Genomic DNA, 22,045 nt, shown 5'->3' with positions numbered 1-22,045 from the left:
AATTATTTTCTTTGCAAATTTTCTCAAAAAGGCGATCAAGAGAAGCATGGTAGAGGCACTCATGCATTAGCTCTTTAAGGACATACCTTCAAAGCGTTTCCCCTACAAGTCTTTTTGCTTCAATGTCAAACAAAGTTTAAATACAAAAAAAAAAAAAAACAACTTTGAATTGCCTTCCAGTGCCCCTTCCCTCCTGGGGATTGAGGGGTGTTACGGCCATATTAGGTTTTCATGCGGTAATTCTTTTCTAAATAAAAAATTTCCAGGTTTGGAGCTTGTGAATTCACCCGCCTTTGATTGGCCTATTCAAATGTAAACACTCCCTGTGGGTACTTCGTTAGTTCATGAATATTTATAGCACATTGCAAAGCCCACCAAGCCCAAAGTGCCAGAGTTTTTCAGGGACCATTTTGATTTCACTAAATAGTGCTTGACAAAGATGGGCTGAGTATTAACGGTTCTTACTTGTCTCCACATACTCCATGTACTTGTAACTCTACATGCAACAGTCAGCCTGTGAAACTTTCTGTGCTTTTTCCTGTAAATAAGCAGGAAACAATGTGTTCACAACATCTCTTATACATTCCCTGAGAGAACGTTCCTTAAATTTCTGGAGCAATTGAATAACAATTATGGGTTTGTTTTTTCAAATGCTTGAGTGGTATTATTGATGAAATTACAGAATTAATTGACACAGACAGTGTAGCAGTTAAGTGATGAATATTGTCTTTAAATAAACCATTTTAATCTTGAAAAGAAATTCAGACTTAAGGAACAGTAAAATAAGTACTGAGCTACACCCACAAAGTATCCATGCAAAAATAAGCAAAAATATGTATTCCTTCTCATTCAAGGGGGATAAAGTCATACCTAAATGTGTATATGCTTGAATCTATGTCCCTTTTTTGCCTACTCCTTCCTGTTTATGCTCTTGTATGCCTGGATTCTTTTCGTAAAATATAGGTACCTATTTTCGAAAAAATCAATACAACAAAAAAGGTTAACTCATACTTTGGATCTGTTCTCCTTATTGCTGTGTATGATCAACATTAAATAGATTCTGCAGAATCAGGTAAGGTAGTACAGTTCGTAATCCTTGTGACTGCAAAGACACATCCTTTGTGTCATGCAAATATGTTAAGTGAAGTTTGTTGTCTCCAGTCTGAAAGCAGCATGAAACCATGGCAGTCAGAAGATAAGCTCCACTGTTCCTTTGTCTTTGTAAGTGTTGACTCTGAAACGTATCAGTGGCGTTACATGTCAACATTAACATCGTGATTTCTGATTGTTTTAACAAATGGAACAGCAAGGTGTGCGAGATTTCAGCCTAAAGAAGCAAATCAGAAGTTGCTGCAGAAAGGAAAATGCACAGAAAGGCAGAAGAAGAAGGAGACGAAAGGCAAAGGAGTAGAAGAGAAGTAGAAAGGAAATTACGGGGCAAAGAAAGAAACAAGATAGAAATAATAGTCCTTGGGAAGGCAAACATTTTTCTGCTGAGTGATGCTGGTAATAATGATAAGGCACTTGTAAAAATAAATCATGATAATAATAAGGGGAAGTTCAGTTATTACATAAAGGCCAATTTCTAACCTCAGTCCTTGTAGAAACCTTGTGAACATCATGGAGTCCTGTTGTAGATTGAGGGCAGGGAAAGCAGTAAATGTATTCCCTGACCCACAAATAATCATTAGAAATGGAATTCTGCCTTTTGCAGAAAATGAGGTTTTATCATCTGTGCCCTGAACGTTTCAGCCTACACCTTGCCATTAGTCAGATCAGTTGGCTCGTACACCTGGAGTAAACAGAAGAAGTAAGCACTCTGTTTGCATTTGAATAATTTCCCTGGTAGATCAGTTCAGTTCTCTTAATTGTCCGTCCATTAATTTCTTGCTAATGTAGTTGATATCGATGACTGATTTTCTGTGCTAAACAGGAAGCACCACTTCTTCATTCTAGGACGCATTCCTTCCTACAACTGCCCTGCTGTTAGTTACCAGTAGCTGCCGTTATATTATCTTTCATCTGGCCCAGAGCTGACAACAGATGGCCATCTCCGGGACTGCCATCAGTGTGACTTTATGAAGCATCCAGCTATGGTGTATTGAGGAGCTTCACGGCCAGTTCTGCAAATCTGCCTCCCCTCCCCCCACCCCGCTGCTGGCCCCCCTCACTCCATCCCCATGAATAAGCTCTTCATTCCTGGCTCCACTCTTCACTGGTCCTGCGGTTTCCCAACAAGTGATGGCACAACACTATCACTGAAAGTTTTCCGCTCAAGATCTGTCCCCTCTTCCCTCCACACCACTGGCAGAAGGTTGCCATGTACCCCAGCATCCTCACCCCTCTCCATGGTTTCAGGGTACCAAAGCACAGGTAGACAGGCTCGGTAGTAGCAAACCTGCCACCTCTTAAGATCTGTAGTCCAAACCCTACCTTCTTCCGTCACAGAACTTAGCTCGGTAGCCCTGCATCTCCTTAAGCTCCAGGGATTTGGAGAGAGGTGGGATGTTTGTTCTTTGGTTTTTTAATGTTCCACAAGACATGCTGCCAAACCAAGATTGAGTATATTAAGTGTGAAGGAAGATAAAATATCGATTAGAGACCCAAAGTGGAGAAAAGTATAAAATTCACAAGCATCGTGATTCCATTGACACGTTAGATCATTTGGAAAAGCTGTTTCAACTGGGTGGCTGCTGTGCATTTTGGAGAAAGATATATTGTTTGCTCTTGACAGAGTTTTCTAAAGCAAGGTACCTCCAGAGCTGAATTTTAAGAGAAATTCACATTTGTATCCTTTATTGTGATATTTGCAGCAAGTCTACAGCTAGTAACAGTCTCTGCCCTCAAGCTATAAAGGAGTAAGGCTCCATTGTTGGAGAGAGAGCAGCCTTCTGTGTGAAAGGCTGAGATGCGGTAGGCAAGATGAATAGTGCTTAAAAGCAGCGCTTGCGGTGCTGTCATTTAGAACAGGAACACTGAGGATTTAAACGAAAGTGAAAGGCATGGCAAATGAATCCTTTAAAATTGGTCAAATTTTCAGCTGCCTAAAATAACAAGTTTTCTCCATTGATAGGTTCATTGAGTAGGAGGAAAGTTGGGAGGGGACGAATTCCCCTAGGGAGGAGGTGCAGATAGTTTGTGAAAACAAGGTGTGGTCAGTGATTCATAAAGAGACACATCCAGGAAACTGCAGTAAACAGCAATCTTGGCTCAAAAGTGGTGACTTTCCTTTTTTTTCTTTTTTTTTCTTTTTTTTCTTTATCTTTTTTTTTTTTTTTTTTTTTGAAAAAAAAAGAGCATCATTGGATTGCTCCATTCCAAACATTAGTCAAAAAGACTCAGATGCAGATGGCTACACAACTGGAGCTGTTCATTACAAAACCCCAACCAGGAGGAACAGCTTTTAGGTTTAGCTTTTCTACCTGTTATTGGGGTCAGGTTCACCATGCTTTGATCCAACTGAGGCTGAAATATGATTTTGAGTGGAATAAGAGCGTTTTTTTGAAGGCTGTCATGATTTTTTTTTTTAGTTGAGCTTCCTTTGTGTTCAAAGCTGAAATTGAGTGTCCTCCACCCTGTTAGCAAGGGAAGAGAGAAAGAGATGATTCAGTTCTCATGAACCAATACTGCTGAGTTACACACATTTCTACATGCAGCTTTTGTTGTTTATCTGTATTGTTATAGTCTCATGTTGCAGCAGAATCGCTAGACACAGGCACTGATCATGGGTGTGTAAATCTGCTCGGGGATACTCTGTGTCAGTGAATACTCTGCTTCCCCCCATACTTTGTGTGTATAGATGTGTGCTATGTAATATAAAGAACCTGTGATACTGTTAAATATTAGTGGTGCATTTTGCTTTGCTTTGCGTTTGTGAAGGTGAAAGGTGATTGTGCAGGAAAATGGAACAGTATATTTGCTGTGAGACAGGCACTAAGAACTCACTCCCATGCTCAGTTATAATTCATGACTGTACTGGTGGGAAGCCCTTACCCCTCTGTGGAGTTAATGCATCTCTACTGTAGCCTGCTGAGAGCACCCTGTGTCCCCTCCCACCATCTGTGCATTCACTTGCCTGCTTTCTCTCTCTCTCTTTACTGTGAGATCTCTTGGTGTTAAAACTGTCAGACTACTACTGCCTGGTAAAGGTGGCTTTATGATGTGTATTAATGTTGAATTGTCATTTAAAGGGTGAGGAGGTAGGAAAGGGAAATGTTACCATTTGTTTTAAGCTCTCGTTAGAAAATGCTGACGAGCAAATAGACAGAAAGGTAGATTTGTTACTTCAAACAGCAAACAGCTTTGAACAGTGTACAGAAATTGCCACAAAGTAGGGTAAGAGCTATTAATGGCAAACGCATCTTTGTCCCAGTCTGGGCATATATTGCTGTTTCTTGGTACAGTGGATCTCTGTTTCTCCGTGTCAAGATCTGAACCAACAGCATTATAAATGGAATAATATTTATTTACCCATCAGCTGGCTTAGCTGACAACTGTTTTATTTTCTACAAGGTGATCTCCTCTTTTAGCTGAAAAGCTCTCTTGCAGGCTGCAAGTTAATTGCTTCTATGCTACCTGAGACTTGAAATGAATGTGACCAAGTGCTATAAGCTAGCACAATCTTACTTAAATAGGTAGTGTACGAAGATTTTTTATTATTATTATTGCTGTAAGGCACTGTCAGAAGACCGGTGAGACTGTCTAGCTTCGAAAGAACTGAACTCAGTTCACAGAGGTGTGAGATGATGCTTTATCAACCTGGCACCTTACCGCAATATTAGACTCAGAGTATGGTTAAAAGACCATGTACTTGACTGTCACAGCAATACTAATTTGCAGTGTTTCACTGAATGTAATCTTATGTAGTCTGTTGTTTGATTCCTTTAAAACTTATAAATCAAATCCAGACCTGGAATACCAGTGTATGAACTTAACAGATGTGCTGCCATAAGGGACCTGCTAGGTTATAAACTGCAGAAATGATCTTTTTCTGTCTCAGATTCCTAGCTTATTCCGGGGAGATTTAGGAACCACAGAAGTAAGGTGGAAGGTCACGCGTTAGGACGGTAGCACCCACCCAGCGCTTGACGTTGGGTGTAATTGTCAGGAAATCCACCTCTAATCGTTTTGTTATTCAGCCATAGCATCCTGCCGAAGCTCCCGAGCAAAAGTAGGGCAAGAATGACTTCAGTAGCTCTGTGTCCAGGTTTCCTTAGGTGAAAGATCACTTTGAGATGACACAGCTGAGTAGTCAGGCTGAAATCCTAGTTGGTATTTTATTAATTTTGCACCAAGATAAATCCTGAAATTCTGACAAACTCCATGACAGGTGAAATTCCTTCTTGCAGAATCTGCTCAGCAAGAGGCTGCTCATTTCGTTCTGTTCGGAGGCAGGCAACAGGAGGGCAGCTTTATAATCAGCCCTCAAAGGAGCCCCGGCCGCCCCAGAGCCTTGGACTGATTGAATAACTCCTGGGCCTCTTCCCCTAGGCCTCCATCAGCAGGGGTCCTGTGGAAAGCAATCTCCCGCAGACTGGCACTGAAGTGAGCTTTAAACTACTATTTTCTGCTCTCCAGAGGAGCCTGGAGTACTAAAAGATAGATGGACTGCAGATATTTTATGAGAAACTGTCAGAAGAAGAGCAGAGTAAATGTTTTTTTTCCTTCTTCCTTGAGTCACACGCTGCATCACTGTAGAATTTTTCCCAGAATCTTTTACAGCAAAAGTTTGAAATTAATTGGTTGCTAACCTTAATTTTCCCCCCTCCCTCTTCTTTATCTTTCTTTTTTTCCCTTCCCTCTTCTTCTTCTTTTCCTTTTTTTTTTTTCTTGAATATTCACTCGGAGGCCCTTTGCTTAACCACAGTTGCAGAAAATCAGTACCATTTGCACTGAAATATTTATAATGACAGAATGAAAAATTGGATTCATTTTCTGGCCTGTAGCCGAACAGTCTGCAACTTTGCGCAGCATTGTTTAGCATCTCTCATTCCTTCCTTTCATTGGGGTCGTTTTCAGACACACATGCACGCGCTGCCCATGCTTCAGAGGAATGCTTAGCAAAACACAGAGCCATTTTTAATCTCAGCTTTGGGAAAACAACTTGTCTCTAACCTTGCCACCATTTGTGGGGGGAAGCAAGGGGGGGGTCCCCAGGAAACATGTAGAATCCCTCTTACAGGAGAGATTACAGAGGATGACATGCAGTAATCTGTCCTCTACAGCAAAGCAGCGTACGGCTGGAATTCAGCAAGTTGCTTCGGTGTGTTGCAGGGGAGGCAGGGTGGACTGAGCACGGGGCTGGATAGCAGGATCTCTCCAGTAATCCCTGTTCTGCCACCAGTTCCCTCGGTGGCCTTGGGAAACTCATTTGCCCATGAAGGAAGAGGTTGTCAAAAGCTCTCTTTTGTGTGCGAACACAGACTGTGCCTGTAAAAATGCCCTATGCTTCTTTGCACCTCCAGAAAACAGAGGATGCTGGAACTGTACATATTTACTTCCCTCGCAGCAATGGTGTGAAGGTGAAGTGGTTGATGTTTGCAAAGTGCTTTGAAAATGAAAGTGCAGATCCTCAGGCTCCAATTTGCATCCCCTGCCAGTATAAAAGGTACCTTAGTCAGACAGCGAAGGATTCCCTTAGTATGCAGCAATTCCTGTTTATTTTGCTAGCTGGTTCTGTATCACTCCCTTTTGGTCCTCATAGGCGTGTCTTAGACTCCGATGAATTCCAGGGATTTTTAATTGATATAACAATCCCGTGGGGGCTATTATGAACTGGTATAAGTTTGGGCAGCCTTATGAATGCTCTAACATGCTCTGAGGACTATGGTGGCCCAAGATTTAAATGTTCAGGCTGCATGGATTTACAAAAATATACAGTGGTTGTATAGGAATTAGTCTGAAAATGTACACAATTAAGCAGAGAATGATAAGTCTCTGTGGATGATGGACTGTTGTGCAGAAATTAATAGAAAAAAATGTCTATGAAAAGTGGTGATTCGAAAACTCCTTAGAAATGATTCGCTGGTGAGTTCTGTAGACTGTCTTGGCAACTGTGTTAGTTTCTGGAAGAGCCCTGTGGCCAAAATGTTAATTCCTGATGCCTAAAAAGAGGTACCTTGAGACTATACGGGTCCCCTAAGGAAGTGGGTTGGGTGCGGGGGTCGGATTCTGCAAGGTGCTGAGACTCTCCTGAAAATGTAGGTGCCAGAAATTGCCTACCAAGGTTCAAAAATGTCATCTTGCTGACCTCACCCGTATCGAATTTACAACATAGCTCTATTGCTGATAGCAGGTATCTGTGTATAGTGCTAAATTCTGATCTCTATTCCACATCACTCATCTGAGCACAAATTTTTTATTTGGTTTCTTCTGCTAGAGCTTCAAAATGTTGGCTTCCTCTCAGTGGTCTTAGGAGCACAGCCCAAGCAGGTGTGCCTATAAGCAGTAGGAAGGGACGGACATCTGCTGTAAGCATCAGTGCAGCTCGGTTAACACTGCACACTGTTCTGCGGTTTGTGAGCAACGCATACTTTTTATCATTCAAAAGTTTCTTACCAACTTGCAGATTTGCCTTTTTACCGTGTTCCCCAAGACAGTTTGACAGGTCAGCCTGAAGTGATGAGCGTTCTGACACAGACTGCATTGTGTCTTAGAAATTTTGCCTGCAGTTGTTTTACTATAGTATTGCTTTGATTTGAAAAGAAACTTTCTACAAAGTGGTGTGTTTCAGGATATAACAAAAAAAAATTCCAATATTGTGCTGCACATACTACAGAGATTTTCTGCTTAGCCCTTATTGCTTTCTCGTTTTCTCTTTTTTCTTCATGTATGTAAATGGAGAACAGTATAATTTTTGTAATTTTTAACAGTTACTGAGAAGCAAAAATAATAGAGATGAGAAAGAATGTGAGCTTTAATTGCAAATATTAAATACGTTTTTAAACTGACATTTTGAAAGCAGATGCCCTGACAATTTAATGACATTTTAAGGGAAAGCCATATCCCCAGAGTAGGCTTTTTCAAATCCAGAAGTATTTCTTTGGTTGAGCTGACCGGAACACAAATATACAGATGTGTAAAATGCCTTAAGATGCTGAAAAGGTTTGCAAGGACAATAGGGTATAGACCACAGTGAAGTGACAGTACAGATCTTGCTGATGCTAATGGTATGGTACAAAACTGTTACTGAACATCAGGGACCATAAGAGTAGCCCCCAAACAAATGTTTTATCTCATTGTTGAAGACAGTACCTTTCTGGGAAAGCTGCTTTCTCTGCGGGCCTGAACCGTTGTGCTGGTTTTGTTTTTCTGTTTGGAGTGCCAGTCTGTTTACAAAAGTTATTAGTTTATAAATTTTGCCAAGGTAAAGTAACTGTGAGAGCTTTAAATTAGAGTAAGTGCCACTTCTGTGTGGCAGGTTCCTTTGAGGACTGATTAGAAAGCAGGCCTCCTGTTGCCTGCCCCTTTATGCATGGCACTATTGCTGTGGGTACTTGTTTATAGCTTACCTTTGAATTTATATAAGTGTGCACTGTGGTATGATGAATCGCCCTCCAATAGCGAAGATTCTGCTTTTTTTTTTGTCTGGGATCAAGCTAATACTTCACTTTAAAGAGTTATTTTAATTAGGTGGGTTTTATTGTAATGAATTAAAATTAACTTGGAGTAGCAAATTATGTAAGACTGCGAGGGTTATAGATTAGCCTCACCATAGCTACAGCACATCTTTTTGTAAAGGAATTAAACTTCTGTATTTCAGACACCTTGGCACTAAACATAGACAGCAAATGAGTGTAAGTGTTGTCTCCAGTTATTTTCCTCCTAAATGTGATTCTTTTCACTCGATCAGAAGATTGCCGCACAAAAAAACAGTTCTAACAGGCAACAAGGGGTGAAAGCAGCAGCTGCAGGAGGCTGGATCCCCTAGCAGGAGATAGCCTAGGAGACAGGAGTACCACAGCATCACAAGCCAAGCCCAGAGGTGAGGGGGGGCATTTCTTCGACTGTCAGTGCAGGGTCAAGGCAGGATCTAACGACATGTCTGACTTGCAACGTGTCACTGGCCAGCTGTGTGACAGGAACCAGAATGACCAACCTCAAAGAATGACATTTGGTAGGAGGATACTTCTTCCCTCACGGGGAGAAAAGAAAAAGGCATAAAAGGATGCTTCTTTGTGTAATACTTCTTGTTTGGGCAGGGGGGAGGTATTAAAATGTAGGAGTTGGACTTCACTGTCTTACCCCTTTTATAGGTTCTGAAAACAGGAGAAAGTGAGAGTAAAATTCCTCCCATTTAGCTGTGGTCACATTTCACACTTCTTTTACACAAATGCAAATGACAACAAAACAGAAGACAATAGAGAATCCAGACTTCTGCATTTTACAACCAACAACCACAATGACAAACATAAAGTTTTATTGTCTTGGTACCACATGTCAGTAAACACTCCAGATTTATTGATTTACAGTGTGTGTCCTTACAAAATTTAGAGAAGTCGTGACTTTGTTATAAAGGGCAAAATAGCATTCTGATCTCTCTAAAAGTCACCTTTACAACATGAAGTTTCTTGGACTGAAAAGGTGGGAACTCAAATGAGGTTGCTGTAAGAACACAGTGTTTCAACATAGGGTTCTTAACTGTGTAACTAGTTACCAGCTATGGAGGGATAAAAACTGTCCTTTTCTTTTCCAACAAGTACATTTGTAATTCACACTCACTCCAGGCCTGCCACATAAGCACTGTCCCAGTTCCCACTATTCCTTGTTTGAAGAGCTGTAGGAATAAGCACTGTAAGATGTCCAAGATGGGCTGGCACAGTAACCAGTTGTGAAGGAAATCAGAGAATGAAAGCCGTGGGGGCCTCTGCTTATCAGCTCAGAAATCTTTGGCCATTATCATCAAATCTGCTTAATCTGGCTTTCCTTGCAAACTGTCTTGAAGGAAAAAGATGCACCAGATTTTGGGGCATTTAGAAGAGGAGGAGAGCTAGCAGAACTCCATAGTTTTTCCTTTTCTTTCCTACACATTTTAATATTGACATACCATGAATGAGGGGACATATTTTCACTTGTGTTCCTGATTTCAGGATTCGAAATAACGCATCAGTCCACTTACAGATTTTCTTAACTGGGTGTATGTACGCTTACTAGCTGGATAACTACCAAATATGATTTCCATGTACAAAAGCCAGATTTGGTTCAGGATTTGCTTTTAGCTGAGCGAAAACAGTGTTAGTCGCTTTGAGTTAATCTCGGGCTGATCCATAACCTCCAGTGTGCTGAGTGCTGTTGTACAAGGCCCCACGCACCGGCTGGCAATGTGCAGGGAATCCTGATTCCAGGCTGTCCCTTTGTCACCTGATAAGCACAATGCCCAGCGTTATGTCACGAGGTAGGGAGGTGAACTCGGCGATCGATACAAGTGCGGGATGCGTCTGTCTGTATAATAAGAGTGCAGACAAGTTACAGCGCTTTTCTTTCAGGCTGTATCAAGAAACTTGTAATTTCACTTGTAATTTTGTTCAAAGGAATTCTTGTACATGCACCTGTGGAAAACTGGAAAGGATCATTGTTTTAAAGGTTGCCCTTTGCATATAAATCACAGCTCTGTGTGCTTCCCCATTTTAATTGGGTGACCTTTTGAATCCTATGGACAGGAGCTTAAATTCTGGACCTGCCGGTTGGTTTAAGATTTGAAATCAATTCATGATCTAGCAGTTACTCTGCTTTAAATCAGAGAGCCCAGAATGGAAATTTGAGAAGAAGAAGTTCCACTTGGAAGGTTCCTTCTCACAACTCATAGAAAACTTCATTGCAGACCAAATAGATGTGTGTAAAATCCAGATTCATTTGTCAGTTTAATCCCTGAAAGGCTTATCAGGATTCAGCGAGTATGAGAGAAATGGGAGGAGCAAGAGAAGTGTAATGTTTCCAACAGGACATTTCTGTGCAATTATCAATTTAAGCTTCCATTATTTGTCACTAATTACTGCACTGAGCTGTTAAATATTTAGTAGTAGTTTGTTTAATTGGGTTTGACCTATAAAGGAATCTGTACATAGCGTAGCTCCAGTTCCAGGAGCCAGTTCCTCACTCCCCACTAGGCAAATTTGTATTCACGTAAGATGAACACATATTGTCAGACAAGTGTTTTTGGTTTTGTTGTTTGAGTTTTTTACCTCTCTCTCTCCCCCACAGATTTATTTGTCTTTAAGGTATCTAAAATTAGAGCACGAAGTAGGAGTGCTGCTCATGGATGTAAAATGGGAGGGAGGTCAAACTTAAACTTGTTTACAGATGTTGTAGTTTAGAAAGCACCAGCATGATAAATTAAACATAACAAAGAAAAAAAATTAAAGCAGAGCAACAACTAGCCCATGAATACATGTGTCTGTAAAACACTGACTTAATCCCTGAATATCGTATTAGGCAGTATTGCCTACCAAAGCTGCTTGTCCCCTGTTTCTCTGTTGTACAATAGCTGCAGATAAACTGGATTTGTTCAGCTTTGGGTTCTGCTTGCTCTTTGCCTGGCTGTGTCTGACACGGTGAGGAGACTTCTGGCTGTGGCCTCTGCAGAGGGTGTGCAAGAATCAATCAGTACGTGAGCAATATTCACTTTGTTTTAAACGCTACAGGCCTGGCTCTGTTCTTACTTGTCCCTGTCTTGAAAATCCCTTGATTTCAGAGGAGTTTCTTTTAATTTATACCAGGGTAATCATAATCATATTCTAAAGTAATAAGGCTTTTGATATATTTCTCAGAAGTGCCTCCTTTTGCCTTTTTTGTTTAAGGTTTTATGCCCACTTAGTGAACAATTTTCTTATTGGGGAAGAATGCTTGTGTATTAATTTCAAACATTTGCAGTGTCACAAAAGCCTTGTTTTTCTACAAACAAGACTTAGGCGTGGATCCTGATGAGCAGTGCAGCTCCTTTGCAGCATAAAAGAACAGGAAGGTTTCCCATTTTCAGTGAGTTGCTGTGAACATGTCCTAACCATTACCCTCTCTCCCCATCACCATCATCTTATCATTTATGGGGCTAACACATGCACCTTGTCTGTGCATCCAGACACGCCTTGCCTGGAATGGAAGAGGAGGTTGTAAGTTTCACAGCATTTCAATAATCACCAAACAGGGCAAGGGAGGCTTATGGAAGACTATTACCTGATACCATAGGTTAAAACAGTCTTGAAGCTATTCTGATTTATGTCAGAGGCTTAACCAGGAGCCCCTGCCAACGGTCATAATGAGGAAGGTGAAAGGATGGTGAACAGACACCTGTGTTTGTGTCTGTTCTTTTCCGGTGACAATGATGAAGGTCTTATTTGCTGTGCTCATTCTTCTCCATACAGCAAATCTGTGATATATGTACTCACATACAATAATGAATCCAAAAAGGAATCATTGACATTTTGCTTACTGGAAGTCTCTAAGCAAAAATAGGTATGGGGGTTTTGTTTGGTTTTGGTTTTGGTTTTAATTTTCAGTTTGCATCCCTGATAACATGCTATTCAGTCAAAGATCTTTTTATGGTTTGGTTTTCTCTGGCCCAGCTGGAAATGCTTGAGTAGAAGAACCAGAATACTGAGAGTTTTACATAAATACAATTAAGAGTACGATCTGATTAGCAGTCATGCCATTTCAGAGACATTAATACAATATCAAATCACATAGCTTAGGTGAACTAATTTATATGAATAACTGCAATTCAGTGTAGACTTTCCTAAACTATCATTGTCAACAATGGTCAGTCATGACCTAAGGTGACCATTTAATTGGCCATCATGTCTGAGTATCATGTCTGATTCTCAAAGGCTGGTAAACATCAACTCACCACACATAAGTGGTATTTATGGGAACACAGATTCTCTTGGGATTAAGCCCCTTCTTTGTTGTGGAAATAGCTCTGGTTTAGTTCAGATCAAATGCTTATTTCCTTGGGAGTCTCAGGTTTCAGAGATTGTATTTTGTTAGGTCTGTGCTAGTGATCAAACTTGGCCTGGGTGAAACTCCATGCCTACTTTAGTGCATTTAAAAATTCACTGCAGTATTGGAGATGCCAGTGGCAGGGACACCTTGCCTGGAATGTTTGCTGTTCACTCCAGAACTCCAAAGTCTCCATTTGGCTTCCTACTTTTCACCTATGAAAAACTATCAGACATCATCTCTTTTCCAGCTCCCTCATTCACTCAGGATAAGTGTGACCATTGAAATCTGAATATATATTCATTTTTGTGTCAGAAGCATTGTAATTCCTGGGATGAAACACTTCAGAAACATTTCGTAGTTCCATGATTTGTGATACAACAGTTGAAGTTAATTTCTTGTAGTTTAGAAAGGAGGGGAGGGACCTGGAAGGGAAAATAATCTATGGTCACATCATCTGTTGATGAGCTTCAACTGCAGTTGCTCTTTGTATTTCACCTATGTGAAAAATCCAAGTGTTCATAGATGCTCTGTCAGTACAATTAAGGATTATAGCATAGAGTAGACCTAGATATGTCCCTAATCTTCAATTAATTCATTTGGTGGAGGTGGACTGTGGAAGTGGTTACCCTTACTGTGGGAACACAAATCCCACCTATACTACATTTTTACCTGTATAGCAACTGAGCCTGAGAAGCCCATGTAACATAATCTTCTTAATTGCTTACAGCAGCAGTGGGGCTGGGGCCTTAATGTTTTGGGGCATTGAAAGTAAGTTTACTGCTTTCAGATGCTTTGAAATGGCCCAGATATTCTGCTGAAACCAGCTCCTGACTATGCAGATTTGGTTTCATGTGTGATTTGGGGCTGGCTGAGCCTCTTCCTCTCCTGGGATCAACATCAGGAAAAAAAATCCTAACCCTGAGGTCTGGGAAGCTGTGAAATAGTCTCCCAAGAGGAGCATTGGAAACTCTAATTAAAATTGGACTGGGCAAAACGCTTGAAATTACACTATAGGCAATAATCCAACACTGGCAAAATGGGTGGAGAAAACGCCCTAATGGGTCTTTTCTGTCTTTAAATTCTATGAATTCTTGTTCTTCTCTTTTATTATGCTATTTCACCTTTTTCTTTAATGGTGACACGGTGTCATTGAGGAAGTATTATAAGATGCTATTGTGAGCTGAGTAAGATGATGTTAAATGTCAAAAGAAAATGCAACAGTTTCTCTGCAGGTTCACAGTGATTCTATGGAGACGAAAAAAAGAAACTGACTTTAAACGAGGGACATCAGTGCAGTGTTTCTCATCTGTAAGACAGTGGCAAATGCCTGCAATATATGTGTTTATCATTTTGACATTACATTTCATATTCTCTGCTTATGGAGAATAACCACATTCCACCAAATCCAACACAGGTGTGGAAAAGTCATTTACTCTAACTCTGTACATCACTCAGATTGCTGGAGACATCTTCTAACCAAATTTTTCAAATATCCCCAAAGACCTGGACTAAATAATATCTTTTTATATCTTAATTTATAGTATGTATTTAATCCTACTATCTCACAAATCTAAGTGTCTCATGAGTTTAATCTTGGGTATAATCATATTACAGTTTACCAGGAAAAAATCCTGCCACGATATAATGGGGCTTTGACAGAAACTCTACGCTGCAGTACTGAAGCAGCACGAGTTTGAAGAAAGGGTATAAAAATCAACGTTTACTGAGATTTTTCTTACAGTTATGTCTGACTAAGTTTCATTTATTTGTTTTTGGTGTTACCGCTTAATACCTCTCTTACCTCCTCCCCCGCACTCCTTTCCACACAATGCAGTATTTCAGCAGTTCCCAATGCAGAGCTTTTTGCGTGAGAAGTCTTATATCATGACCTCTCATGTTAAGTAACGACGCTTCAGGCCGAAGTTCTGGAAACCATGTTGACACTGTGAAACTGCATTTTTGATTAGTCATTACCGCTGCACTTAAGGTTTTGCTCGTCTTGCCTTTTCCACCAGCCTCTCTTTCTTCCCCCTTGCTTCTGGAAAATCCAACACCCTCTTGTTAGCTGCAGACAGTTTGAAAAGTATTGTACCGGGTAAGAAGTAGGAATAAAAAGAAAGGAAGAGAAGCAGAAAATCTTGATTAGAAAGTATAATTTAATAGAACGTATATTGAACCAAATGTATTGATTAATGTGGAAGATATAGTACTTATATTGATTCAAACTAGAGATTTAGTACTAAAAGCTGTAAGCCAAAAAGCTGTTGCAGATTGCTACAAAAGTCAGTTTAATGCTGTCCTTGAGAATGCCTTCACAAAGAAATTCTTCTAATGTTTGAGGAGTAGGTAGAATGCGGTATATGTCAGTTTGATCCCGGAGGGTTTTATTTTGTACTCTAATAGCTGTTACGAGCCTACATTATATCCAAGGAGTAATTTTCCTTAGGGGTGCCCAGCTCGCTTTGTGTCAATATTCTAGCATTTTAAGTCACGTACAGTATATGCTTCTGGGAACAGTGCAGGAGCCAGCCAGACTCATAATGGTCTGCATTCATTAATAAAGGCAGAAGCTTCTGTCCCTCCATTGCCCACTACAGGGATGCCTCCCTGGTCTTCAGGGACCCGTATAGACACATTTAAAGAAAGCTTTATTTTGAGTGGGCAGGAGATGAAATGCAGGACTTGCAGGCATTTCCTAAGTCAGCTATATGCCAGAGCACAGGGGTGACCTTAATGGGTCAGAGAAGAATGCAGGTCAAAAGACTTATTATCCAGCCTGTTGGAAACCAATTGCTTTTGTTAAAAAAAAAAAATGCAGTGCTTAAATGTTGATAGTAATGTAGAGTTCTGTTTTACAACCTGGAACTGTATTGCAGCATGGTGGGGTGCTTTTTTTTTTGAATGCAAAAAAATACAAGATGATCCGTAATGTACACAGATAAAGGATCCCAGATAAGTGATAACATGTAGGGTACCATAATTACTTAATCAGTGATGATTGATTACTTACGTTTGTGTTCTTGAACTAAGGAAAAAATAACATGCTGCTGTGGTACTGTTACCATCTGTTGAAATAATGCGTCTACATTTCATCTTTGTATTTCTTCACGTGTACCCTCTTTGCACTGTTTGTCAGGTACAACCATATCTTGTTTCATCTAGTCATAAAAAACGGAAGTCCCATTTAAATTGAATGCAACCGCAGTTCACATTAAAGATTCTAATGGGCTAGTGAGTCTGTGGCGATCTGTGGATATTTTTTTCTTCGTTAATTTTGATGCTGTGGGCAGGAACTTTTTGCTAGCTAATGCTTCTCATATTCTATCTGAAACACAAAGATATACACCAAATAACAAAAAGTATTATTACCTCTTTTGTCTCGAGTATTTCCGCAAAGAAACCTTTTTATATTTTTTTTGCGGAGGAGATTCTTCCACCCAGTGTTACAGTGAAATCTGTGCATGTTTTTAACTCCTTAGCACTAACAACAGGGATATCTCAAAGCATTTTCATCCAGAAAAGTGGTGGCATATAATTTTATAGCAGTTCACATTACAGTGGGATTCTGGGGTCTGCTAACAAAAATAATCCTCTCTAGGAACAGAGCAAATACATTTTAAGAGTTTATTTTGCATGTGAAATATGTTGAATCCAGGTTTTTCCAGGTAATATAGCTGCTTTCCAAATAATACGGAGACAGAGAAATTGGGGATGTAGGACAGTTTTCCTGTCTTGGTTTGTGTCTAATGTGGTAACAAATGCAGTGGCACACAGACCTCCTGCTTCACTGTTCCTCCATTTTGTGCATACAAAGCTTGCATTTGTGTTTGCAAACTAGTTTCTCCTTATGAAATCACAGCTCTTGGAAATGTTAACATAGCTATTGCTGAAGTCCAGGAAAGATTATGTTAAGAAAAAATATTTTTTCCTTTCCATGGCTAAGTAGGAAATTGAAATTTTTGCTTCGTAGGGAGACTACCTCGTAATTAAACAGATGGGTTTATGTGCAATCGAATTTGGGGGAGGCAAAGAAGGGGAGCATATGATATCTCCTGTACTTAGTTAAATGACTTCTCTTTGGCAAGTGGGTGTACTAATTGCTCCGAACTCAGGCAAACTAGTCTGAAGTTTCCGGAGGAGGCGTGTTTCAAGCTTGTGTAGTGTGTCTTTAGTGAAGGGCAGCGTGCTTTCCGAGCCACACAGGGGATCTTGACTGTAATATTGTGCTCTCCCTGGGTGTACCGCACTCCCGTGTCCCTGCCGTGTCTCTGCCGGCGGGAGCTCCAAATTCTGCTTTCCCCGCCTGCCTGAACTCCCACTGCCGGGGAGGCGGGGAGCTCGCTGCACGCAAGGCAAAGAGACTATCAGAGTCGAGATCTGCTGTGTAGATAATGGAAGAGAATTTTTGCCCTAAATTTTTAAACACAACACCCCTCATAAAAACAACAACAGTTCATAACTGGGATTAATGTTTGCAATTTTCAGTCACTTAGACATGGGGTCTCCAATAGATGGCTTTTGGTGGAGTGGAATATGGCTCTCTGTGGGATTACAGAATTTTCCTCCTTTTCTTATCTCTCTCCTCCCATCCTTCGCCTGCTTGTCTTGTCAATGTTATGCTTCTGCAGTGCTTTGTATTTTTTTGCCACTTAGCCAAATAGGTATTTCTGCCTACTCCCTCACGTTTGGGGAGCCTTAATTACTTTGGAAACTGTTTTGTTTTGACTGTTTACAGTAAGTATAGATGACTTTTTAAGGCCTAAACTGCTCAAAGCGTTTTCTAACTTCTGTATCCTGCCCTCTCTTGTTTTTCTCCCAACACTTGTTTTCTTCTAGTATCTCTTCATTGTCTTTAGGGAATCTCATTTTGCGCCAGGGCATGGGAGTCAGGGACACTGAGAGCAGGGGCAAGTCAGTCTTTACGCTATGTTTTATTTTGTCTCCTTGTATTTGGGCCTTTTTATTTTTTAATCAAAACTGTCATTGCAGCCAGAGTTACGGCTACACTTCTAAAACACCTTTTGACTGCTTCATATGTAACTGTTCATCCAGCCCCAAACTGATTATGCATTTTTCACTTAGTGAAAAGAAATTAAAAATGGGCATGACTGACATGCTTGCTCTCAGTAGATTAGAAACAAAAGACCCCCTCCCAAATATCTCTCTGCAGTGTAACAACTGGTATATGACTTCACCTATTCAGAAGCAGAGAAAAAATCAGAATTCAGTCTGCTACCCCATATTTAACTTGTCCTGTTGTTTCTACATACTGCAGGGTCTCCAATAAGCCTGTGGTGTTATGCTATAAGCACTGCAATAAATGGACACAACAGGATGACAAAAGAGCTGACTGTCAGGCTTAACTCTTAATTACCTTGCTTTTGTGGTTTAAAGTCAGAGCCCATTACCTGTGACCAGCCAACATTTTAGTCTGCAGCTATTGTTACTGCTTTACAGAATTTTGAAATTATTTTATGGGAAGGATAAGAAGCTAGATGAAATCAAGTGGTAGAGTGTATTTTTTTAACACTCTCTGGCCTTGGACAGTCTGGAATTCCTGCCATCAGCATTAAATCATTTTGTATTCACATCTGGAAATTGCATCTTTTAAGTGTCACTGGGTCATTTTCCTTTAATCTTGAGAATGGCACTACATTAAAAATTCCTCAGTCTTACTGTAAGATCCTTTCCTTGCCAAATGTCCCATGAACTATTGTTTGTGTGCGTGCACAGTTTAGGGAGAGAGAAGGAGGAAGCGAGGGAGAACTATCAGGCTGGTCTGCAGTCACGCTGTATTTCACATTTGTTTTACCAAGGCTGTTTTCATGTGCCTTTTCATGGGTGGCTCTGGAGGGTATGGTTCAGTAGATGTTCACCTTATTGAAAATGATGACTGTCTTTTGGGAACAGGTTCATCCTGAAGTGCATTGGTCCAAAGGGGTTTTAAGACAGATTAACTTAATAAAGCAAAGTGAAGGGACTGGATGTGCTGGGAGCAAATTACGGACGTGACACCCCTGCCCTCTGGGTCGCTGGCCCAAATCTGGCCCAGATTACTAGGGGGAAAATTCATCACTAATCAGTGGCTGCCCTGTTGTCTGAGAAGCAGCATTCACAGACCTTTTCCAGTTATCTGTGGATCCAGTGTACATTGTAGAAGACTTAACACATACTAGATTGGATCCTTGCTCTTAGCTCGATGCTTGTGAAGGATCTGAGCCACTGCAGGCATTGAAATAGCATCTCTCATCCCTGAAAGTGGTCGACTCGATTAGGGCAGCGGTAGGAAAGAGGGTGAAACTTGTGTTTGCTGCTGGATTTGGTGATTACTTGTATGGGAAAGGAGAATTTCAGGCTCCAAAGTCCATGCTGTGTCACCTCACATAAGGCACTGCATTCACTTGAGGAAAAATACCTGTGGTTTTTGGTGACCGAAGGAAGGGCTGTGGCAGCCCCTCCTGTTTTCTCATCAGTCTTTGAGCTCTCTGCTAAGCACAGAATGACTCTTACCAGAATATACTGTGTATACTGTTTAGGGGGAAATAGGTTTTAATGCAATAAAACATTTGAAGTGCTGCCACAGCCTAGGAAGCACAGTCCAATTAGCATATTTTTGGTTTGTAGGCAGCAAGGTCTTTTACGACAACTAAATGCACTTCTCATTTGCATAATGCATAAACCATAAGCCGTATGTAAGCGGACACCAGAACCTCTGACCTGGTATGCAGTTGCACTGGGACGGGTCAGCCCAAACCTACCTAGAGAGAGTGCGTTGCCCTTCTTGTGGCACACGGGAAGAACACCAGTGTGAAACAGCTGGGGAAAACTCCTCTCTTTGATGATGACTCTTCTTCTGGCTGCTTTAAAACAGGGAGGGGTCAAACATATTCTCTTTCCAGTCCATCATTTTGCAAGATATGTTGGGAGAATTGTTTTTGCATCTTTCTTTCACACAGAAATGCCTGTCCTGTGACTAAGCTGTTTCTTTTATTTTTGTTACAGAATCATACGATGACCCAGCACAGCAGTTAGTGCAAGGCCCGTCTCTTCCAGAGAATTCTTTGTGGCACAAAAAGGGAACACGTTTTACTCTTTGCACGAAACTTTCATTGTTAATGTATATTATTCAGAAACATTGTATTGTACCATAAAACTTGTATTATCGAAACTGTTGGATGTTCATGTGTTTGAACTTTTGAGCACCGGATAGACTTCCTGTATATAAAGTGTTGCACATGTATTATGTTGTCTGATACTAAAATGGTCTTATAAAGACAAGTGGACTTGGGCCCTATTCAAGAAAGATACAAATAATAATAATACTGTGTGAGGGGGAAAAAAGCTTAAGCAAAAGTGTCATTTTCAAGGAGGAGGGACAAGGTAATAGCTATGTTCCATTACAGCTCTGTTTGGCCTTCCTTTCGTTTAAACTTCAGTCTAGAAATCTCTCTTTTGGTATACAAACGGATGAATCCACAACTATTTTTTATCGCTGAAGATTCTTGCAAAAAATATGAAGAGACTCTTTCTCACAGAGCAGGAACCCACAGTTGAATAAGGCCCGTATATATATTTGTAAGCCTTGCGATATGACAGATAGCATTACCATATATGCAATAGTTGTTATGTAGATTGTCAAAGAAATTTTTTTTTCTGGATACCATTTGAAGCTTTGAGTGTTCAAGACTTTCCTTAATGATTTCACACGGCCAAATTCTTGAATCAGTTGAACTAACCTGTATGTTACTGTTATTAATGTTTACTCTGCGGTCTGAACCTGGAGATTACTGGAATTGTTTTCCAAAAGGAAATAAATTCAGTTTACCATTATGTGTGAGTGTGCTTGTGTCTTGTCTTTTTCCTTTGAAAGTAGCATTATTATTACTGCTCCTGTAGTACTTAAAGGACCACCAAGAGCTGGAATCTCATTTTATCAGGACCTATACACTGCTCAGTAGGAGAAGGTCACTTTTCTCAGAGCTGGGCATTTAACTAAATGTAATTGTAGAAACAGATCTGCTAGCCCACTGCAAAGCAATGTGTGCTTGAGGGTAATATTCACTATTTTCTGGTTTTGTTTGTTAGTTTATTTTATTTTGCAGTCTCAACGATTTCATACCTGTACACTTGACATGTTGGTTGCCAGAGGAGTCACCTCACATCTTTGTATAATTATCGATGTGTTTCAATGTGATATTATTTAGTGAGTTGGATATTATTTAGTGAGTTGGGTCTAGCACTGACCACCGAGAGCCACCACAGCTCTGCCAGTAGCACTGTTAACCTCACATCCCTCACCCTCTCTTCTGACATGGGTAGCAGAATTGGAGGCAGTGCACACTTCGGGATGATGCTCACTAGCACCGTGGCCCCGGGGGAGCTGTCACAAGACCTCACAGCTTTTGGCTCCCGACTGCCTGCAATTTGGAGAAGAAAGAAGGGGGTAAAAGCTCTCCTTGCCTATCAGTATCCCCCACTACTCCAGCTCACCTATGAAAGAGGACCAAAAAACCATCCTCCTAGTATCTTACCCTATTGCTTGAATTACTGGATTCATCCCATGGAAACCAGTGTTGCTGAAATACTGCAGTTAAAGAGCTGCACATCACAACAGTCCAAATGGCTGGAGCTGCTTGCCTATTGCTGTCAGGGTAGATATAAAGTGTGATTTCCAGTTTGCTGAATGTCACATTTTGACTCTCCACAGATGGAGGATGGAGAGGAAAGAAGTAAAGTCTGAAAGTCTCTGGTTAACAGATATTCCAAGAAAAAATGTGTCATGTTTAAAACTCCAGCTTTGAGAATATTATGCTTGCCAAAAACAAAAAAGAAATTCCTGGGTTTTGTATGAATATCTCATTTGTGCTGACAAAAGGATAAATACAGGCACGAGTACACAAGGCTTGTAAAATGCCAGTTCTATTTATAAGTCAGAAACTGTTCCCATTCCTAGTCTCATTAATATATTACTCATGTCAGCCAAATTGAATGTGATGATATGTTCTTTATTTTTGACAGATACCTTAAAGGATATAGGACATTTCAGCCTTCATGTGTGAAAGTGTGACATATTGGTTAAGACTGAAAATAACATGTTTCTAGTAGAGTTCAA

At 40.5% G+C, this 22,045-nt stretch overlaps 1 long non-coding RNA gene across 1 annotated transcript in view; it reads left to right on the top strand.

Moving 5' to 3' along the window:
• The window catches only part of LOC104077646, a 30,588-nt gene extending 9,825 nt beyond the window's left edge, over positions 1-20,763 (top strand). The window contains exon 3 of the long non-coding RNA XR_683528.1: positions 19,936-20,763. This is a non-coding gene — a long non-coding RNA (uncharacterized LOC104077646). The remainder of the gene's footprint in view (positions 1-19,935) is intronic.
• The last annotated feature ends 1,282 nt before the right edge of the window (positions 20,764-22,045 follow it).

This window comes from Fulmarus glacialis, unplaced genomic scaffold (assembly GCF_000690835.1).
Source record: "Fulmarus glacialis isolate BGI_N327 unplaced genomic scaffold, ASM69083v1 scaffold31465, whole genome shotgun sequence".
Classification (NCBI taxonomy): Eukaryota; Metazoa; Chordata; class Aves; order Procellariiformes; family Procellariidae; genus Fulmarus; species Fulmarus glacialis.
The sequence above is the reverse complement of the archived record's forward strand: the minus strand, read 5'-3'. Positions and strand labels throughout refer to the sequence as shown.